Source organism: Carcharhinus amblyrhynchos, chromosome 1, assembly GCF_965287045.1.
Source record: "Carcharhinus amblyrhynchos chromosome 1, sCarAmb.v2.hapA, whole genome shotgun sequence".
In the NCBI taxonomy this organism is placed as follows: Eukaryota; Metazoa; Chordata; class Chondrichthyes; order Carcharhiniformes; family Carcharhinidae; genus Carcharhinus; species Carcharhinus amblyrhynchos.
Window position 1 is genome coordinate 129970511 of NC_137324.1, and position 23796 is coordinate 129994306.

General features: G+C 42.4%; 1 long non-coding RNA gene across 1 annotated transcript in view; it reads right to left on the reverse strand.

Annotated features, from left to right (window-relative positions):
* The window catches only part of LOC145350285 (uncharacterized), a 48054-nt gene that overhangs the window by 20018 nt on the left and 4240 nt on the right, over window positions 1–23796 (reverse strand). The window contains exon 2 of the long non-coding RNA XR_013888172.1: window positions 23189–23284. This is a non-coding gene — a long non-coding RNA (uncharacterized LOC145350285). The remainder of the gene's footprint in view (window positions 1–23188; window positions 23285–23796) is intronic.

The window sequence follows — 23796 nt, forward strand, 5'->3', positions numbered from 1 at the left end:
TGAGTGGGGGGAAAGGGGGAGGGGCTCACTATTGGTCTGGGTGGCAAGAGGGGGTGGGGGAATAAGGGGGTCAGTAATGTTGTGGGGATGGGGCAATGGGGCCAGGGGAGGCATTATCCGGCCTAGGAGGAATGTGGCGGGGAGCCACATTCTGTCATTTCTTTCCTGCGCATGTGCAGTTGGAGGTGCCGAACAGAACTACAGGATTTTAGGCGCGATAAGTCCCACCCACAGGCTTGTGCAGCGCAATTCAGAATCGCTGATATTTTTTCAGGCAGAGTACGTATGGGGGCATCTCAAAATGGGTCTAAAAGTTGGATCTGAAAATCTCCCAGTTTCAAGTCTGCCTAGCACTTAGAATCAAAATGGTAAAATAGGGCCCATCCTCTCTAACTACATTGTTCCCTCTAACAACTACATTTTTTTGTTATTCCCACTTGAATAACCTCCTGCACTATGGTGCCATGGTCAGTTTGCTCATCCTCTCTGCTGTTCCTGCTCACCACCATGCAAATTGCAAGAACCTTAAACTCGTTGGACAATTGGCCTCTCCAATGCTACCTTCTGGGTCCTCATATCTGCCTCTCTTAAAATCACATCTTCCTAGTCCTGACCACAAACCAATTACCTGGGCTAAGGCATGTGATTGCCTGCATGCATAAAGTGTACAGGTAAATTGCCCCAGCCCTGATGAATCACAATGTCCAAATCTCAGACTCCAGCTCAGCAACTCAGAGCCCAAGTTCCTGGAGCTGCAAACACTTGTGGCAGATGTGGCTGTCATTGATCAAACTGGAGTCCACCAGCTCCCACGTATTACTGCAATGCGTCACCTGCCCTGCCATCTTGGTTTTGTTTGTACTTAACTAATTAACTTTCAAGTTTAGAAAGCGGCCTGGGAGGGATTGTGATTGGTGCAGGCTCAATGGGCCTCTTTCTGCATAGGGATTCTATGATTATTGCTCAATGATTATCTGTAGTGAAATTATGGAGTTAGCTAGTTATCCCCTAAATTTAATATACATATATTTCCCCAGTACCAGGTTAAACTACTTTAGTGTGGGAAAACACTTAAAACTCACCAACTATGTACCTGCAAATCTAGGTAATGCCTTCATTTTAGATTTCTGATAGACAAGGGAATTAAGAGTTATGGGGAGAAAGCGGGAAAGTGGAACTGATCCACTTCAGATCAGCCATGATCTTACTGAATGGCAGGACAGGCTCGAGGGGCTAGATGGCCTACTCCTTCTCCTATTTCTTACGTAGTTATGTTCTTCACCTATCAGCTCTTGAGTCTTGTTCTCTCAGCTCCCTCTTGGGCCATTTCTTCTTTGTAAAAGGCTTGAACAACACCTCCCCACTCACTGCATAGAATTCCTTTACTTAGAAATTCCTCGCGTCTTTCAGCATTCAATCTCCAGCTGCCAACTCTGTGCAACTTATTTTATGCATATTTATACATGTTTAGCTTCCACAGAGAGGAGTCAGCCACTGCTGGCTAGGGAATCAGTTTAAACTAGTTACCTAATGAACTACACTGTGGGTGCCATAAGGTAGGGACTTTGTTTATCACAAAGACTGAAAATAAACTACAATTTATTATTACAGTTAAGTTAAATGCTAAGTGAAAACTTGATTATATTATTGAAAGAGTTCAACCCCTTGTCACGGCCTCCACACAGGCCTTACCTCCTTGGCAATGCCCTGGCACACTTATAGCACCCAACCAGCACTGATCGGTGACTGGTGGCTATTGCCACTGTGCCTGATGGGCACTGCCAGGACATCTGGTGAGCACTGCCAGCAAGTCAGGTGGCCACTGTCCAACAGGCATCACCTGGCCATGCCCTCAACCACCCAAAGGCTTCAATGGTCTCCATCGCCGCTTGTGGGAACATTCCAGGAGGGAGGACAATCACATGCTGAACTTACTAATGAGATGGAAATCCAGTCATCTCATGCTAACGTGCTCTGGGCCCTTTCTGGGTGTGATCCAGTTTGCGCCAGTAGAAGGGGACTGGGACAACTGCAAACCATCTAGTGCTGGTTGCAGAACTGATTTTTAGGCCCGCACACTATTTTCTGAGATTAGGGCGATCTGAGTCAGTCGTGGCGAAGTGGGAAGGTTGCCCCCTCAATCTCATTGCACTCCTTTTCCAGTTACCTTTAGAAAAACTCACTTCACAGTTGCACAGAACTTAATAATATTGCTGGTGATTAAATGCAAAAAGAAGTTGAAAATGCTTATACTTATATATTTAACGTATTCAGCCTGAGAAAAATCTCCTAAAATGATAAACAATGGGGGGTGGGGGAGGGTGAGGGGGAGTCGGGGGGAGGGGCACGCAGGGTGGGAGTGGGGTTGAATTAGACTATCATGGCTTTGCACTCTTGCCTTTCAGCCTCACTTCTGTATTTGGACACAGTTTATCCAAAGAAATGAAAGTCTTTTGTTTCTTGGTTGCAGGGCTCCACTGTATAATGTGTTTTGGCTGTCTCAGCCTGGTTCCTATTGTACTGGGCTTGGATTCATAGTACAAAATTGCCACTAATTGACAATTTCACTCAGAAGCATGTGGAATGGAACAAAGCAGCTCAGGAGAGGGTGTTCTTCTGAGGTTGCAGTTAAGACACAGTATCCAGGAAATTACGACGAACAACTAGTAGAAATCCTTATGTATCACAATTTCTCTCTTTTATTCTAACAGTGGCATTTATTTTAAATGGGACTGCATCTGTAGTGAAATAGTGGAGAGCAGAATTTGATATCAATGCATTTGACGTTTATTTGATAACAGTAATTTCCACTCTTTCTAAGTTTGGAGTAAGTGTAAAGCTGCTCATAATACTGTACATGTACAGAGAGTTATTGTGGCTGAATGACTAAAATACAATTACAGTTTTACTGCCTAAGCTCAGCACTAAAATTCTTCGAATAAAACAAACATTTTTCTTTCAAAACATAATGGATAATCTCTCAATTGGACTTCTCTACCTTTGCTTGTTGAAAAATAGATTAGAAAGTTCAAGTTGCAGTGCCTAATGTCACTTTGATAATTGACAAATCACAGAATCCTACAGTGCTGAAGGAGACCATTCAACCCATCAAGTGTGCCCTTACCACAGTCCCATCCAGACCCTACCCCGATATATTTACCCTGATCATCCGCCTGACCCTAAGGGGCAAATTAGCATAGCCAATCCACCTAAGCCGCACATCTTTGGACTGTGGGAGGAAAGCAGAGCACCCACAGGAAACCCACGCAGACGCAGGGAGAACGTGCAAACTTCTCACAGACAGTGAGGCAAGCCAAGAATCGAACCTGGGTTCCTGGCGCTGTGAGGCAGCAGCGCTAACTACTGTGTCACTGTGTTGTGCAACTATACAGCTACAGACAAATACAGCTTCTACACTCACGCATTAGAAAGAGATTTGATTTTATGTTTCAGTTGTTTCCGAACACATATTTGATCATTCTAAATAATATTAGTATATATCATTTCATGATGTGCAATGGATGGAAGAGGCAGAGTAAGAACCAGTTGGGCCAAAATTAAAGAGATGGCACTAATGCTCAAACAGTAAAGTCAGCCAGTCAGGATGGGATGTATCCGAGATTATTGATGAACGTAAGACTTGAGATGGCAGCCTTCCTTAACTATGCAGCAGCTCCTGAAAACTGGAACACTGCAAATGTTATATCCCTGCTCTAGAAATGGATAAATATAGTAACTACAGACCAGTCAGATGAATTGTAACAGTGCAAAAATAATCAGAGACAAACTTGTCACCGAATATTATGGGTTAATAAATGACAGATTGCATGAATCTGTTAAAGGTAATTTATATTTGTCTCACTTATTACATCTTTGGTGAAGTAACAAAGGAGGTTGTTGCAGGTAGTGTGGTTGATGTTGTGGATGATATTGGAGACCTATCATCTCAGCCCCAAGACATCTCTGCAGGGCTTCCACAGGGCAGTTCCACTGGGTCCAACTATCTTCAGATTATCTTTTCTCCATTATTAGGTCAGATGTGGGGATGCTTGTTGATTTCAGTGTTGCAAGTTCTCTCCAAGCCACACACAATCCTGACTTTGAACTGTATCACCATTCCTTCATTGTCACTGGATCAAAAACCAGGAATTCTCATTGCAAGATCAAGTGGGTTGGTGGGGGAGTGGGATTTCCAGCCATCTGCCCTCTCACCCACCCCAAGCCTGTTCCCCCATATAATAAGGTTGGGTATGCTGTCAGACCTTAGGTCTACTGAGACCCCTAAGTGGCCAATTAACTGCCATTTAAGGGCCTCAATCCATTTCTACCACAAATTTTTGGTGTCCATGGGAAGAGGATAGGACTTAGGAGCAGGAGTAGGCCATTCGACCCTTTGAGCCTGATCTACCATTCAATAAAATCATGGCTGATCTGGTTGTGGTCTCAGCTCCACTTTCCTGTAGGCCCCCAATAATCCTTGATTCCTTTGTCTAACAAAAATCTGTCTAACTTAGCGCTGAATAAATTTAAAGATCCAGCCTCTACTACTTTCTGCGGAAGAGAATTCCATGCTCTAATAATCCCGAGAGAAAAAAAATCCTTTTCTCTGTATTAAAAGGGAGATCTATTTTCTTAAAATGTACCCCTTTGTTTCAGTTTCCCCACAAGAGGAAACATCTTCCAGGCAGCCACCTTATCCAGTCCCCTCCCTTGATTCAGATTATAAATAACTGAGGACGCAGCACTGAGCTCTGTGGCAGTCACTAGTTACAGCTTGCTAATCTGAAAAAGCCTCATTTATCCCTACTTTCTGCTCCCTATTAGCCAACCAATCCTTTATCCATGCTAAAATGGATGTACTCTTATCTTATATCTTATGTAGCAACCTTTGAGATGGCACCTTATCAAATGCCTTCTGGAAATCCAAGTACACTGCATCAACCAGATCCCTTTTATTCACTTTGAATGTTACTTCATCAAAAAAGGCTACGTGAAAACAATTCCCCTTTCACAAAGCTACGTTGGCTCCATCCTTTCTTTAGTCAAGGAACTATTAACTATTTTCTAATCCATTGAAATCTTCCAGAAGTTAAAGAATTTTGGAAGATTGTAACCAATCCACCTATTATCTTTGCTGCCAACTCATTTAAGACCTACAGTGCAGGCCATACAGTACTGGAACTTGTCAGCCTTTAGGTCCAATAGTTTTCCTTGCATCATGTTCCTGAATCCCTATAGTGCAAATGGAGGCCATTTGCCCATTGAGTCTACACCAACTCTCTGGCAAAGCATCTAGCCCAAGCACACCTCCACACCCTATCCCCACAACTCCACGCACTTACACATTCATCCCCCTAACATTTTGGGACACTAAGAGGTAATTTGCATGGCCAATCCACCTAGCTCACACTTGTGGGAAAAAAACCAAAGCACCCAGAGGAAATATACAAAAACACAGGGAGAATGTGTAAACTCCACACAGACAGTTGCCCAAGGCTGGAATTAACGGCAGGTTCCTGATACTGTGAGGCAGTAGTGCGAACCATTGTGCCACCCTCTATATTGATGGTGATTGTTTTTGGTTCATCCCTCCCAATCACCTCTTGATTTTCAATTATCTTTGGGAAGTTTTCTAAATCTTGTGAAAACAGACAAAAAGTATCTATTTTTGTTTTCCATTATCAACTCCCCCGGCGCATTCTCTAGAGGACCAACACTAGCTTAGCTACTCTTCTCTTCAAATACTTGTAGAAACTATTAATATTTCTTTTTATATTACTCAAGTAGTTTTCTCTCATATTCTGCTTTCTGCCTCTTTATTATCTTTTCAGTGATTTTTTTTGCTGGTTCGTAAAGTCTGTCACTAATTTAATACTATCCTTGATTTCCTTATTTAGCCACAGACCTTACTTTCTCACTTCCTCAGGTTTGGGGGTGCAAAGGGGGGGATACCTTGTGCCCATCAGGGGCATCCTCCCAAGAACAAACACCTCCCCTACCCCTCCCCAGGGCCTCTCTAACCCAACCCACCACCCCACTTCCCCACCCCTCACTGGTCTCTCCCAGTTGGGTCCACCCAAAATCCCTGGATTTATCTCAAGTCCTGAAGACGGCTCTTCTTCTTTTGGACCATTTGTATTTCCAGCAGTGGCCAGTTGTGGTGCAGCTGGGATTACAAAGCTGCCAACCAATCAGACTGGCCAGCAACATTCCCTCAGCACTGCACTGACCTAACAGTTTACAATGGGTTCTCAAGTCCCTGAACGGGGCTTCATGACACAATCCTGACTCGACTTAAAATGCTGGAGGACCAAACACAAGTAAGTTCATAATGAAGTAAAAGCTCTTTTTACAACGAATTTTAGTGCATAACAGTGCTAAGAAATTACTGCACTGAATTACATTATAGATAGCTACATATTTAAATTGTCATGAATATTAATAACAAATAAATGTTCTAAATCATAATAGGCAGGGCAACATCCTGTCTCACTATAATCCTTGCCAATCTCCACAGATGTAGTGTTGGTAGTCTTTCCCAAATGAGTAGAGAAATATTTTATTTTCTTTGGCACTGTGCTCTGAGAGATTGCAATTCTCAAAGCTTCCTATTGCCTTTGCCATATTTAGAGATGTAAGCAAAAATTTGTAAATTTCAAAACGCCTTGCCTTTCATTATAATCCTCAATCATATACTTTACCCCACATTATGATGTCAACAGTCATATCGATCCAGTGATCATTAAAGGTAAAATGTAAACTGAATAATCAATCTCCAGATTTAAAAAAAATCATAGAGTAGAACCATAGAATCCCTATAGTGCAAAAGGAGGCTATTTGGCCCATCTCGAGTCTGCACCGACAACAATCCCACCCAGGCCCTGTAACTCCGGTAACTCCACTTATTTACCCTGCTACTCCCCACTGACACTGGGGTCAATTTAACGTGACCAATCCACCTAATCATGAATTCCGACATATAAATATAATATTAAGAGAAAAAACAATAAGGCAGGTGGATAAATCATAAACCTTGTGAGGAACATTCGTTGAAAGACAGAAGGTGAGTTTTTAACCCCTGGACCATCTTACTGCAGCTTTGCAAACAAGACTGCAATGAGGCAGCATGATGGCACAGTGATTAGCACTGCTGTCTTACAGCGCTAGGGACCCAGGTTTGATTCCCAGCTTGGGAGCACTGTCTGTGTGGAGTCTGCACGTTCTCCCCGTGTCTCCTTGGGTTTCCTCCGAGTGCTCTAGTTTCCTCCCAGTCTGAAAGATGTGCTGGTTAGGTGTATTAGCCATGCTAAATTCTCCCTCAGTGTACCTGAACAGGTGCCGGATTGTGGCGCATAGGGTATTTTCACAGTAACTCCATTGTAGTGTTAATGTACTTGTGACACTAACAAATAGAACTTTAAACTTTACATCGGGCCAGTTCCAAATATTATATGCAATGCTGGTTAGCAGGCCTTTTGTGGATAAACTATTATAAATAGCACAATATTTTCCAGACTTCAATGTGTATTGGGCAATTAGGTTTTAGCAAATAGAAAAATGTAATTAATAAACTAAAAGTAGAAAATGCTGAAAGTACTTAGCAAGTCCCACAACATCTGTGGGAAAGAGAAACAGAGTTAATGTTAATGGGTGGTTTGGTTCTGGAGGGGGTCACTCCACAATTTAAGAGTTGGCAGGCAGGGAGGGAATTGCTCATCGCCAGATAGACAAGGAGGACCAGGCAGGTAATGCAAAGCATCTTATAGGTTGTTCTCACTACTACCAATGTGCATTGGTGAAGTAGGGATTGAATGTTTTCCAATCAAACAGGATGATTAGATTCTCTCTTGTTGGAGATGGTCATTGCCTGGTAGTTGTGTGGTGCGAATGTTATTTGCCACTTGTCAGCCCAAACCAGCATATTGTTTAGATTTTGTTCCTTTCGGACATGGATTATTTCAGTATCTGAGCAACAAATGGTTGGATATTATACAATCATCAGCGAACATCCCCACTCCCGACCTTATGGCGGAGGAAAGATTACTGATGAAGCCACTGAAGATAATTGGGCTGAGGACATTACCCTGAGAAATTTGTGCAATGATGTCTTGGAGCTGAGATGACTGATCTTCAACAACCACAACCATCTTCCTTTGTGCTAGATGTGAATCTAGTCAGCGGAGAGTTTTTCCCGATTCCCATCGATTTCAGTTTTGCTAGGGCTCCTTGATACCATAGTAAGTCAAATGCTGCCTTGATGTCCAAGGCAATCTCTCTCATCTTACCTGTGCAGTTCAGCTCTTTCATTGACCCTCTGTCAACTGAGTGGTTTGCTAGGCCATTTCAGAGAGCATTTAAGAGTCGCATGTAGGCCAGGCTTTCCTTCCCTAAAGGACATCAGTGAACCAGATGGGTCTTTATAACCATTGCCAATGGTTTCATGGTCATCATTAGACTTTTAATTCCAGAGTTTTTTAATGACTTCAAAATCTACCATCTGCCACGGTGCAATTCGAACACAGGTCCCCAAAGCATTATCCTGGGTCTCTGGATTAATAGTCCAGTGACAATACCGCTCCGCCACCACCTCCCCTTCCTCATTGTTTGCCACTGCTCCCAGCTCGGTATCATCACATGGTAAGAGTTGATAGTCTTTCATGCTGAACAGTGCCAGAGCCACTTTAAGCTGTTATTCCAGGATCTAGACATCTATTGAAAGATTTTTATTATGATATAATGTCTACTTGTACGCATCTATGTTTTAGCACTTACTTAGCTTTTAAGATTGGAATTAGTAAAATTGGATGAAATCTTAAACTGAGGCCATTTCTGCCCTCTCACATAAAATATTTATATGTGTATATTATACACATAATAGGTTCCATGATATTATCTGAAGAGAAATCTCCTGAGGTCTTGGCCAATATTCATCTCTCAACCAACACTAGTGGAAAGAGATAATCACGTCATTTATTTTGTTGCTGTTTATGGGACCTTGTGGTGCAAGTTGGCTCTCTACATAAGAATAATGACTATACCTCAAAGGTTCTGCATTGCTGTGAAGTGTTTTGGTGTGACCTGAGGACATGAAGGGGGGGTTTTATGTACAAGTTTGTTCACTCATTCAAGATGTGGTGGTAGTGGTGGTGGTGGTGGTGGTGGGGGTGTGTGTGTGTGTGTGTGTGAAGACTTGTTTTCTCATAAATAAAGCTATCACTTCATTTTAAACGACTGAGTAACCGATCACAAATTTTGCCAAATTAGAATTGGCTTCCATTGCAGGTCCACAATCCTTCATCCTGACTTTCCTCCTTTTAAGAACATAAGAACATAAGAAATAGGAGCAGGAGTAGGCCATCTAGCCCTTCAAGCCTGCCCCGCCATTCAATAAGATCATGGCTGATCTGTCGCTGCTCAGTTCCACATTCCCGCCCTCTCCCCATAACCCTTAATCCCCTCTCTTATCAAAAACCCATCAACCCGCGTCTTAAAAATATTTAGCGAAGTAGCCTCCACCACTTCAACAGGCAGAGAATTCCAGAGATTCACCACCCTTTGAGTGAAGAAGTTCCTCCTCAACTCCGTTCTAAACCGCTCCCCCCTTTATCTTGAGGCTGTGCCCCCTAGTCCTACTGTCCTTTCTGAGCAGGAAGAGTCTCTCCACCTCTATCCTATCCATCCCATTCATCATCTTATATGTCTCAATGAGATCTCCCCTCATTCTTCTAAACTCTAACGAGTACAAGCCTAGTTTATTCAGCCTCTCCTCATAGCTCAACCCTCTCAACTCCGGTATCAGCCTAGTAAACCTCCTCTGCACTCCCTCCAAGGTCAAAATATCCTTGCGTGAGTACGGCGACCAAAACTGCACACAGTACTCCAGCTGCGGCCTCACCAATGCCCTATACAGCCACAGCAAGACCTCCCTACTTTTATATTCAATCCCCCTCGCTATGAAGGCCAGCATCCCATTCGCCTTCCTGCCCACCTGCTGCACCTGCAGGCTGGGTTTTTGCGACTCATGCTTTGAGTTCTACCTGTATGATATACCACACTAAAATTCTAAACAGAAAAACCTGCCCTAAAATCTAACATTAGGATGCCATCACCACCACTTCTGTATTGCTTCTTAATTAATCTGTCTGCTTAACCACTGTTTGATTACTTCACTATTTAGAAAGTGAAAATGTCAAATCTCATTACAATTTGCTGCCGTTCTATTATTGTCTTTCGGTATGTATTTAGCTTGAGATGGTGATGAATAGCTACTATTAATTTGTTGTTTATTGTTATTGATTTCAAACCACTCTTTAACAGTCTTCCCTTCGGCTTTTACATGCACCTTGTACTTCTACTGCTCTCCTGTGTAACTTCACAGCTAAATGTATTTGCAAGAAAACAGAAGGTGACTTCCCTGGAAATTAAGATTTCTGTAGAAAACAAAAGGGAGTGGAAAGAGGAAATTATGTGTGCAATAAATTTCATCACTGGCATAAAAGCAACTTACTGCGGTTGCCGGAAAATAAAACCAAAAGAGAAAATCTGGAAAACCTCAGTAGGTCTTGTAGCATCTGTAAGGCGAGAAAAGAGCTGATGTTTTGAATCCAGATGACCCTTTTCAAAGCTGAAATGCATAGAAAGTGGCCGATATTTATACTGCAGGGTGAGGGAATGAAAAATGAGTCATAGCCGCAAAAACAAAGGGAAAGGCTGCTAATGGCAGTCCACAGAGAGAATAGAAGGTGTGAATGGCCAAACAGCAGAGAAGCTGAAATCAGAGGCATACAGAAATCCAGAGAGAACAGCAGTACTTCTTCGGGGTAGGTATTCCTGGAAGAGAAGTGGCAGTGAGTTACACTGGATAAAAGCAAATTACCGCAGCCGCTGGAACCTGAAACAAAAAAAGAAAATGCTAGAAAATCTCAGCAGGTCTGACAGCATCTGTGAGGAGAGAAAAGAGCTGAAGTTTCAAATCCAGATGACCCTTTCCTCTCCTTACAGATGCTACCAGACCTGCTGAGATTTTCCAGCATTTTCTCTTTTGGTTTCAAAAGACAAACCAAATTAAATCCAGGTCTGGATTTAATTTGTTCAGACTTATTTTATTGTTGTACTGTTTACTGTTGAACTGTAAGGGTTCTTCTTGAAACAAGAGTTTGGGCAGTGGCTGTCACAGGCTGTCACAGTCAGTTATAAAAAATAGCAATGTCAGTCAAGTAGAGCTAAAAATATTTGGTGCTGCAAGTGGAGAAGTTATCACACTGGTACCATGGGGGTAATAGGTACTCTTCTGACATTGCAGCTGAGCTCAATTGATAAGGTAGAGTTGTGGAAGCTTTATTTTCTGTCCAGGTCTTTGATATCTGGCCTGCAAGTGCTTGATCATGAGAATAGATCCCTCAAGTTGAAAGCCTTCTAACCTCTAGCAGCAGCATTCCAGATCTTGTCCAACGCAGCAGAAGGTGGTAAGAAAGAGAAGTGGAAACAATGGTGCTCCCTTGTTGTCAAGGAAATGGGAAGACATCTAAATGGATGAAGGCAGTGCAGAGTTAAACTAGAATGCGAAGAAGAAATTTCATCACTCAGAGTGGTCAGAATGTCAAACCCATTTCTAACCTGTGCCTAGTAGATGGTGGTCAGGCTTTGGGGGTTAGGAGCTGTCCTCTGATTACTGACCTTTCTATCAATGGAAGAGTTTTTCTCTTTCTACTCTTTACAGACCTTTCATAATTTTGAACACTATTGAATCTCCTCTCAACTTTCTCTTCTCTAAGGAAAACCAGCCCAACCTCTCCAATCCACCCACGCCACTGAAACCCTCATTCCTGGAACCATTCTTGTAAATCTTTTTTGCACCCTCTCTAAAGCCTTCACCACCTTTTGTTAGGAGAAGTGTCCATAATTGGCTTCAATACTCCTGTACTGGATGAGCAGAAATTTCCTCCAATTGAATATCGAGAAGATTGAAGCATTGTTCTTGGCTTCATTCCAAACTTTGTTCCCTAGCTACCAACTCCAACCCTCTCCCTGACAACAGTCTGTGTTTAAGGAAGTCCTTTCACAATTTTGGTGCCACATTTGACGCTGAGATGAATGTCTGACCTCATATTGGTGCCATCACTAAGACTGTCTATTTCCACCTCCATAACATTGCTCGACCTCACCCCAGTTTCAGCTCATCTGCTATTGAAACCCTCATCCATGCCTTTATGAGCTCTAGACTCAAGTATTCAAATGCATACCTGGGCTGGTCTCCCACTTTCTATCCTCTATAAGCTTAAGACCATCCAAAACTCAGCAGCCCATGTTTAATCTCGCCATAGTTCCTTCTCCCCTATCGTCCTGTGCTCACTGATTGACTTTGGCTCCCAGTCAAGCAATGTCTTGATTTTAAAATTCTCATCCTTGTTTTCAAATTCTTCCTTGACCTCACTGCTCTCTATCTCTGTAATCTCCTCCAACTTCTACAACTGTCCAAGTTAGCTGTACTCCTCTACTTCCAGCCACTTGTACATTCCCAATTGTAATTGCTTCCCCAGTGGTGCCATGCCTTCAGCTGTCTAGGCCGTAAGCTCTGGAATTCTCTCCCTACATCTTGGCCTTTCTACCTCACTTTTTTCCTCTAATGCTTATGTCCTTGGTCATCTGATCCATCTATTTATGCAGCTCAGTGTCATTTGTTGTTTTATAATGCTCCTTTGAAGTGCTTTGGGGCATTTTGTTATGTTAAAAGGTGTTAAATATAAGTTGATGCTGCTGCTGCCTCTGAACCAGAGTTTTACATAGGGTCATCATAACCTCCTTCCTTGCTTTTGTACTTGGAAATATATCACCATTCCTTCACAGTCGCTGGGTCAAAATCCTGGAATTCCCTCTCTAACAGCATTGTGGGTCAACGCACAGCACATGGACTGCAGTGATTCAAGAAGGCAGCTCACCACCACCTTCTCAACGCAACCTGGCATGGACAGTAAATGCTGGTCAGCCAGCGATGCCCACGTCCCACCAACAAATTTAAAAAAGTATGCCTCTGTTTCCCAAGATCTGTATGTCTTTCTCAGTCTGCTCTGCCACCTTTGACAATTTTGTAATACTTAACTCCAGTACATCAAGTATCTGGTCTGGCCAGAATTCCCAACCAGTTCAATTGATTAATTAAGCTTTCCAATTGTTATTTCTTTAGATATAACATAACTTTTCTGCGATGACCCAGTATAATTAAGCTGGATGGGAGTAAGATGCTTCAAATAGGATTAAAATTATTCCAGACTTACTTTGCTTAATATTTAAACAAATATTTTTGAAAGTCTCACAAGCCTTATGGACAAGTTTAGATTTTGCTCTACACTTATTAAAAACACATTTCTCAAATTTTGCAGTAGCATGTCATAACTTACATCAGGAAGATGCCTGAAAGTTTTCATTTATGATGCCAATAAAGCATTGCAGAATCTAATTATAGTTGAACACAAACTATTTTCAGCAATACAGATGTCAGCGAAAAATACCAGGCCTCGGATACATCATTCAGGCTGTAGATGCGTTAGTTTAATTTTCATAGTTTTCCTCCTGCATCTACTGTCTCCTTGAGTGGTTTCAGAAACTCTGCATTGGTTGGAGTCAAATCAGCACAAAGAAAGGTGGTTGTGGTTGTTGGACGTCAATCATCTCAGTCCCAGGACATCACTGAAGGAGTTCCTGAGGGCAGTGTACTGGACCCATCCATCTTCATCTGTTTCATCAATTACTTCCTCTCCATCATAAGGTCAGAAGTGGGGATGTTCAGTGATGATTACACAATGTTCATTCGCATCATTCACAATTCCTCAGCTACTGAAGCAGTTTGTATCCATATGCAGCAAGACCAGGACAACACTCAAGCTAATAAGTGACAAATAACATTTGTATCACACGTGGGCCAGGCAATGACCATCTCCAATAAGAGAGACTCCAAGCATCTCTCCTTGACATTCAATGACATTACCATTGTTGAATTCCCCACTATCAATACTCTGGGGTTATCACTGAGGTAAAACTGAACTGGACTAGCTATATAAAAATGGCAGCTACCAGAGCAGGTCAGAGGCTTGGAATTTTGCAGTGAGTAACTCACTTCCTGATTCTCCAAAGCCTGTCTACCACCCACAAAAAAACAAGTCAAGAGTGTGATGGAATACTCTCTATTTGCCTGGATGAGTGTGGCTCCAATAACACTCAAGAATAAAAGCAAATTACTGCTGATGTTAGAATCTGAAACAAAAACAGAAAATGCTAGAAAATTTCAGCAGGTCTGACAGCATCTGTGGAGAGAGAATACAGCCAGTGTTTTGAGACTGGATGATCTTTTGTCAGAGTTCAAGAAGGTCAACACCATTCAGGACAAGTAAGTCTGCTTGATTAACCTCTCACTTACTACTTCAAATATTCATTCCCTCCACCACTGGTGCACAGTGGCAGCATCTACAAGATGGGCCAGGAACTGGCAAATGGAATTTAATGTTGGCAAGTGCGAGGTGGTCCACTTTGGTAGGAATAAGGTAGGAAGGACTATTACTTACGTGGCGAAAAATTGCAGCAGGCGACGGTGCAGAGGGACCTCGGGGTCCTTGTGCATGAGTCGCAAAAACCCAGCCTGCAGGTGCAGGAAGGCTAATGGGATGCTGGCCTTCATAGCGAGGGGGATTGAATATAAAAGTAGGGAGGTCTTGCTGCGGCTGTATAGGGCATTGGTGAGGCCGCAGCTGGAGTACTGTGTGCAGTTTTGGTCACTGCACTTACGCAAGGATATTTTGGCCTTGGAGGGAGTGCAGAGGAGGTTTACTAGGCTGATACCGGAGTTGAGGGGGTTGAGCTATGAGGAGAGGCTGAATAAACTAGGCTTGTACTCGTTAGAGTTTAGAAGAATGAGGGGAGATCTCATTGAGACATATAAGATGATGAATGGGATGGATAGGATAGAGGTGGAGAGACTCTTCCCGCTCAGAAAGGACAGTAGGACTAGGGGGCACAGCCTCAAGATAAAGGGGGGGCGGTTTAGAACGGAGTTGAGGAGGAACTTCTTCACTCAAAGGGTGGTGAATCTCTGGAATTCTCTGCCTGTTGAAGTGGTGGAGGCTGCCTCGCTAAGTATTTTTAAGACGCAGGTTGATGGGTTTTTGATAAGCGAGGGGATTAAGGGTTATGGGGAGAGGGCGGGAATGTGGAACTGAGCCACGACAGATCAGCCATGATCTTATTGAATGGCGGGGCAGGCTCAAAGGGCTAGATGGCCTACTCCTGCTCCTATTTCTTATGTTCTTATGACCCTGCAGATATTCACCAAGATCCTTCGATCGCACCTTCCACACCCACAACTTCTCCATGTAGAAAGACAAGGGCAGCAGATGCATGGGTCACCACCCCCTACAAGTTCCTCTCCAAGCTAGAAACGATCCTGACTTGAAACTATATCACCATTCCTTCACTTTGGGCGGTTCGGTGACAATGGTTAGCAATGCTAACAGCGCCAAGGACCCAAGTTCGATTCCAGCCTTGGGTGACTAGCTGTGTGGAGTTAGCACGTTCTCCCTGTGTCAGTGGGGTTTCTTCCGAACGCTCCAGTTTCCTCCCAAATTCCAAAAATTACAGATAAGTGGATTGGCTGCGATTAATATGCAGAGATTACAGACTTAGGGCAGAGGATTGGGCCTATATAGGGTGCACTTCCAGAGGGTTGATGCGGACCCAATGGGCCAAATGGCCCCTTCTGCATTTTAGGGATTCTACTCTATGATTTACTATCGTGGGGTCAAAATCCTGGAACTCCCTTCCTAATGGCATTGTGAGTGTAACTACTACAGAGATTCAACAAGGTAGCTAGCTCATCACCACCTTCTCAAGGACAGTTAGGAATGTCCACATCGCATAAACAAACAAACAAAATAAGCAGACACATAACTGGTCACAATTTGGCATAATATATATACCTTACACAGAATCACACAATTGTTGCAGCAGGAGGCCATTCTTCATGTCTGCACAGACTCTCCAAATGAATAACTGACCTATTGTCATTCTCCTGCTTTCTCCTTATAACCTTGCACATTCTTCCTTTCCAGATAACTGTCTAATTCCCTTTTGAATAGGATAATTGAACCTGCCTCCCCTTATCTCTCAGGCACTGCATTCCTGACCCCAACCATTCATGGCATGAAAGAGTTATTTCTTATATTGTTTTTGCTTATTTTTCCAATTGCTTTAACACCCACTTTTCTTCAATCCTTTCACCAGTGGGAACAGTTTCTCCCTATCAACTACATCCAGATCCCTTGTGATTTTGAATACTTCTATCAAATCTTCTCAGTCTTATTTTTTTCAGAGGAAAGCAGTTCTAACTTCTCCAATTTATCTTCATAACTGAAATTCCTTGTCCCTGAAAACATTCTTGTGAATCTTCTCTGCACTCTCTCAAATGCCATCACATTTTCCATAAGGTGAGATGCCCAAAACTGGATACAATACTCTACATGAGGCCAAACTAGCAGCTTATCCAAGTTCAACATAACCTCCTTGTCCTTGCATTCAATTCCCCTATTAAGGATACTGTATGTTTTATTACCCACTCTCTCAAACATCCTGCCATCTTCAATAAGTTATGCAGACATATATTCACGTTCCTCTGTTTTTGAACCCCTTTCAAAATCATATCCTTTATTGACATTGTCCTTCAAAATGAATTTCTTCACACTGAACTTCACTGTACAACCATTCCACCAACTTGTCTATGCGCATTTGAAGTTCTACATTACCTTCATCACAGTTCACAATGCTTCCAAGTTTACTAATATCTGCAAATTTTGAAATTGTTTCCTGTAAACCAAGGACGAGGCCATTAATATATATCAGGAATAGCAAGATTCCCAACACTGATCATTGGGGAACTCCACGACGAACCTTATTCCAGCCAGAAAAGCATCCATTAATCATTGCTCTCTGTTTTCTGTCACACAGCCAACTTGGTATCCACGTTGCTACTTTTCCTTCTATTAACAAAAGAACAAAGAACAAAGAACAACCCAGCACAGGAAACAGGCCCTTCGGCCCAACAAGCCCGCGCCGCCGCATCCTCCTACACCTACCCTGCCCTGCGTGTCTGTGAGTGGAACCCCTAACTTAGCCAGATTCAGGGGATCATAGTGTCAGTTTGGGAAACCAATCAGCCTAAGAGCACATCTTTGGGGTGTGGGAGGAAACCGGAGCGCCCGGAGGAAACCCACGCAACCACAGGGAGAATGCGCAAACTCCCACAGACACAGGCCCAAATCCATGTATCTGCACAGCTAGCAGTGATAGTCACTGAGCTGTTGCGGCGCCCGTCTACCGGTCCAGGATCAAGCACACACACCGGCACGAAGTACTAGGCCACTCCCGGAACCTCCAAGAGCAGCCCACGCACGACCCACCGTGTGCATGCCCCTTGTTTGACAACAAGGTGGACCTCCACCTGCGGAATAAAAAGACAAAAACGTTAACATATAAGTCTGCATTTCCGGTGTCTCCCAAGGCTCTGACCCTATTTAATACCCCCTACTATAACCCTCCATCCTTGATTTGCTCATGTGTCTATCTAAGTAAACCTTAAACAAGTCCAACGTTCCTGCCTCCACCACCCTACTCGGTAACGCGTTCCATACCCCCACGACCCTCCGCGTGAAGAACCTTCCTCTCACATCCAAATTATACTTCTCCCCCCTCACCCTTAGATCATGACCTCTCGTAATTGTACCCAGTCTAGGGAGCAGCCTCTCACTACTGACTCTATCTATTCCCTTCAGTATCTTATATACCTCTATCATGTCTCCCCTCAATCTCCGTCTTTCCAAAGAGAAAAGTCCAAGTTTCTCCAACCTTTCCTCGTAACTCAGTCCTTCCATGCCAGGCAACATCTGGTAAACCTCCTCTGCACCCTCTCCAGAGTCTCCATGTCCTTCCGGTAGTAAGGTGGCCAGAACTGGACGCAGTACTCCAAATGCGGTCTAACCAACGTTCTGTACAACTGAAGCATTAGACGGCAGCTCCTATACTCTATACCCCTTCCTATAAAGGCTAGCATTCCATAAGCTTTCCTCACAACCTCCTCCACTTGTGTCGCAACCTTCATAGACTTGTGAACCTGCACTCCCAGGTCCCTCTGTATTTCTATACTCCTAATCGGTCTACCTTTTATCACGTAGCTCCTCTGTGCATTATTCCTTCCAAAATGCATCACCTCGCATTTGTCAGGACTAAATTCAATCTGCCACCTATCTGCCTAATGTACCAACCTATCTATATCCTGCTGTATCACCTGACATTCCACCTCAGTGTCTGCCAACCCTGCCATCTTGGTGTCATCCGCAAACTTGCTGATCACACCACGTACGCTCTCTTCCAAGTCGTTTATGTATACTACAAAGAGGAGAGGTCCCAGTACTGAGCCCTGCAGCACACCACTGGTCAGTGGCCTCCAGCCCGAAAAGGTCCCCTCAACAACTACCCTCTGTCTCCTATTGCCCAGCCAGTTCTCAATCCACCTAGCTACCTGTCCTTGTATCCCATGCGCCTTAACCTTTTCTACCAGCCTACCATGAGGGACTTTACCAAACGCCTTACTGAAATCAATATAGATGACATCAACGGCTCTCCCATCGTCAACCGTTTTTGTCACCTCCTCAAAGAATTCTACCAGATTCGTAAGGCAAGACCTCCCTCTAACAAAGCCATGTTGCATATCCCTAATCAGATCGCAACGCTCCAAATGCTCATACATCCTACCCCTAAGTATTTTTTCCATTAATTTCCCTACCACCGATTCTATGGATTACGACTTTGCTCACAAGTCTGCTTGTAGCACTTGTATCAATTGCCTTTTGGAAGCCCATGTACATCACATCAATAGCACTGTCCTCATCAAACCTCTGTTATATCATCAAAAAACACCAGCAGGTTGATTAAATATTATTTTCCCTTAACAAATCCATGCTGGCTCCCTTAATTAATACATATTTGTCCACATGACTACTAATTTTGTCCCAAATTATTGTTTCTAGATATTTCCCCACTACCAAAGTTACACGGACTGGCTTGTAGTTATTAGGCTTTTCTCTACATCCTAGTCTTCCATAACATACACCATAAATTTAAGGAACACTAGAATATTATGGCCAGTGCCTCTGCAATTTCCACCCTCATTTCCTTCAGTTTCCTTGGATGTATCTCATCTGGTCCAGGTGCCTGATCAACTTTAAGCCTATTTAATACTATTTCTTCCCCATATTAAATCCTTCTAGGATATCAATTACCTTCTTTTTCACCCTGGCCTGGGTAGTACCTTCTTCCTTGATAAAGTATTTATTTAATACATAGCTATTCACCCTGCCTCTGTGCGAAAATCCCCTTTATGGCCCCTAATCAACCCTACTCCTCCTTTAACACCCTTTTGCTGTTTATATGCTAATTGAAGACTTTTGGATTCCTTTCTATGTTAGCTGTCAGTCTCTTTTCATAGTTGCTCTTTGCTTCCCTCATTTCTTGCTGTCTGCCAACCAATCAGTCGCAAAATATTGGCACTGAGGCAGTGGAAAATCTAATCTCTTGCGGGGTAATCATACTTTTTTTTTGTAATTTAAACTAAATATCTTTTTACTTTAATTTAGTATCTGCATTAACTACGGACATGGGGGAGGGATGAATGAGACAACAATTGTTGTGACAGACACAGGAGCCAATTTTCCCATGCCCATTTCTCGTAGAGGATGAGGGACAGACCATGGAAAAGTCTGTTGAACTCGGATGGGATCTTTCAGTTTCAGAGTAAGCGTGGCCGGAAAATCCTACCCACTGACAGCTTCATTCAACATGTGCACAATGTTGCCAGGATAATAACTCTGTCTTAAGTTCAAATCATTTGCTTCACAATACATTTGCCATTTACCCTGGTAAACCAAAATGTTTAAAATTCAAAAAGTAAATGTTTCTTACATAGAGGAAGAAAACAATTAAGTCCTGCTAGTTAATGTGCTTGAATATTGGTATTGGCAAACTAAAATTGTAGTTTAACACACTGCCAGATGGGAGGAACAACCAGACACCTGCAGAGTATTTAACTGTGGTGTGGTTGTGTGGGGGGCAGGAATTTGGCTGAATGAACAACCATTGTTGAAAACTAAAGCAAGGGCGTAGCATTAATATGTATGTTTTCAGGACTTTGCAATTTTTTGTGTTTCAAGCTTGTGTATCCATCCATCTAGGAGGTAGCCAGTATTCATGTACATGAGCAATTTTGAATAATTATGTCATACTCTCTTTCCATTGCATCTTTTCTTGTATCTGTGCTAATCTTTCTCTCAATACTCTTTCCCATGTATCTGTTATTCTATTTCCCATTCTTTCCTGCTGCTCTATTTTTGCTACCCTCCTGTTTTTTTAAAATATCCTACTTATCCTGGCTATTCCCTAGATAATAGCAGAGAATCAGTGGAGAAAGCAAACAGGAGGGCATGAAATGGCCAGATGGAGCCAGCTGTGGAGAGGCCTGAGGGAGGGGAATTATCGATATGTCTGTTATAAATACATTACTGACATTCAGCCTGACCCTGGAGGAGAAAATTGTGGACATATGTGATGCTATCTGCAAGCAAGATTCGGTGTACCCAAGGCTGAGAATATTGATTTATATGGGGGTTGGCTGAAAGGTGAGATATGGTAATTTATAGGTAAGTTTGTGAATTGAGTGTTTTATGTGTTTCTTAAAACAATTAGTAGAGACTGCCATGTCTGAGAAACCATCACGACAGCTGCAAATTTCCTGATCTGCAATGTGAATGTTCTAATTTAATATGATTGGACAGAAAATATTGTGGGTAAAAATATTTTGCAAAATATGACAAGTAAATAATAAAGCAAGTTGATGAGGGCGAAGAAAAAGACTTCATCATTGAATAGGAAAGCAATAAACATAACCAAGAAGTAGTGATGGAAGTTGAAGCAGAAAACTGACAGATGTTCCCAACAGACATTTTACTATTTTACAATTATCTCCAGTATCATATGTGAAAGATCTTAAATCTGTCTGTCAACCTTTCCCTTATAAATTCCCATGCCCATAGTTATAATGGAAACTGCTAAAGTAAATTTGTGATGCTATAATTATACCCTTCTGCCAGTTTTGGCAATATATCACTTCAGTCATATACTTCCCAGGTTAGCCTGCACTGTTCAGCATTTCAATGCTCCCAACAATTTAATTGCCAAAATTGTTGTGAATGTTGTATTTACCATTAAAAATATCAAATCGAAGTATTCTTGTCAGTGTGCGATTTCTGACCATGTTACCACAAGGGGACTTCAGTGTAATATATGTTAAACATACTAGTTCTGAGCTAAACTTGACAACTGGCATTAAGTTTAGTGTTCAAGGAAGTCTACAGGATACCCAATGTTACACTAACAGGTTTTCAGAGAGAAGTCTGTAATGACTCTCCCAAAATAATAAGAGGACAGAACTGCTTAAGAACATAAGAAATAGGAGCAGGAGTAGGCCACCAAGCCCTTCGAGCCTGCCCCGCCATTCAATAAGATCATGGCTGATCTGCCGTGGCTCAGTTCCACATTCCCGCCCTCTCCCCATAACCCTTAATCCCCTCGCTTATCAAAAACCCATCAACCCGCGTCTTAAAAATATTTAGCGAGGCAGCCTCCACCACCTCAACGGGCAGAGAATTCCAGAGATTCACCACCCTTTGAGTGAAGAAGTTCCTCCTCAACTCCGTTCTAAACCGCCCCCCCTTTATCTTGAGGCTGTGCCCTCTAGTCCTACTGTCCTTTCTGAGCAGGAAGCGTCTCTCCACCTCTATCCTATCCATCCCATTCATCATCTTATACGTCTCAATGAGATCTCCCCTCATTCTTCTAAACTCTAACGAGTACAAGCCTAGTTTATTCAGCCTCTCCTCATAGCTCAACCCCCTCAACTCCGGTATCAGCCTAGTAAACCTCCTCTGCACTCCCTCCAAGGCCAAAATATCCTTGCGTAAGTGCGGCGACCAAAACTGCACACAGTACTCCAGCTGCGGCCTCACCAATGCCCTATACAGCCGCAGCAAGACCTCCCTACTTTTATATTCAATCCCCCTCGCTATGAAGGCCAGCATCCCATTAGCCTTCCTGACCACCGGCTGTACCTGCAGGCTGGGTTTTTGCGACTCATGCACAAGGACCCCGAAAAGGACAGTTAGTACTCATTTTACTTAAGTTCTATCTATCTCTTTTGAGGCACTCCTTAAAACCTACTTCCTTGACCAAGCCATTAGTCAGTCCTCCTAAAATCTTGGTCTCTGGCTCAATGTCAAATTTTATCTAATTACTCTTTCTGATGTACTCTGGGACATTTTCCTATCTTACAAGTGTCATATAAGTGAAGGCAGTTGATATTGTTCTCTAGGTTCACCCAGCTATGCAATTAATAATATTGATTTGTATCAAGCCTCACCATATTAAGTGATTGTTTGGTCTACCCTAGAAGTGTTTTAGCAGTGCTTGTAAATTTGTACAATGACATAAAGGCAAGGAGAGAATATATGGCTTTAAAACAGAGACTGAATGAGATCTGCACATCAAAGTTTGATTATTCCCCACTTAATAAGACTGTTCCACCTGAAGACTATATTGAATCACTGATACTGCATTACTACAATTTAATAGATCAAGTGTTGTATTTAATTTATTGAAAAAAATGTCATATGTGGATGGAGAAACTGTATACTGCCATTGGTAAGAAGGAACTTAAATATCTTTTCATTGTTTACTCACCCAGTAGCCACAATGCCTGTAAAGTACTCCACACTTAAGATGTTGACATATGGTATTACTTTAAGAGGGTGTTAAATGTATGCATACTTTCACAACATTTCAGCATTTATAAGCAACAACATCCACACAGGCTTCTGATGTAATGCCAGTGCAAGTGACTGAGTCCACATCAAGTTTCATGAGAGCAATATTCAAAATTACAATGATACTGTACCAGTGCAAGTCAGTAAAAATGGCTTCCATCTTAAGCATTCAGGGCTTGTTCATCCTAGTATTCAGGAATTGAACTTATTTGCCCCCAACACAGTTAAACAACTACAAGTTTCAAATGATAATTGTTAACTGCTGAACGATCACTCACCCTTGCATCATTGGTCAAGTTGCAAAGAATTATCAGATGAATTTGGAAGATGAAACAGAGCAGATAGAAACAGACTGTTCCTAATGATTATCGAACCTGAAAGAGGGGACACACACATAAGATTAACGATCAGAGATCTAGAAAAGAGAGCAAGATAAATATTTGTACACTAGATATTGTGACTGATTGAAATAGAAACCATGACAACATTTAAGAATAGATTAGCTGAATAAAGTTAAAGGGATAGACAATGTAGCGGACATGTGAGATAAAGATTAATGCTCACTGGAGGATAAACACCAACATGGACAGGGTAGGCCATATGGCTGTATTGTAATTTCTGTAAAACTCTATGATTTGAGATGAACAGAAAGCACAGCAAAGTCTGACACTGAACCATATACACATTCTGTTATAAGAAATAGGGGGAGACCTCACAGCCCATAAAGCCTGCTCCACCATTCAATGCGATCATGTCAAATCTGTTATCTTGTTTATGAAATACTGACTTATAATTTGTCTTTATGTGATGTCTGAATTTAATGGACATTAACTGAATAATAGATACTTATTGCTATTCAGTGCAAATACCTGGAAAGTATTACTAA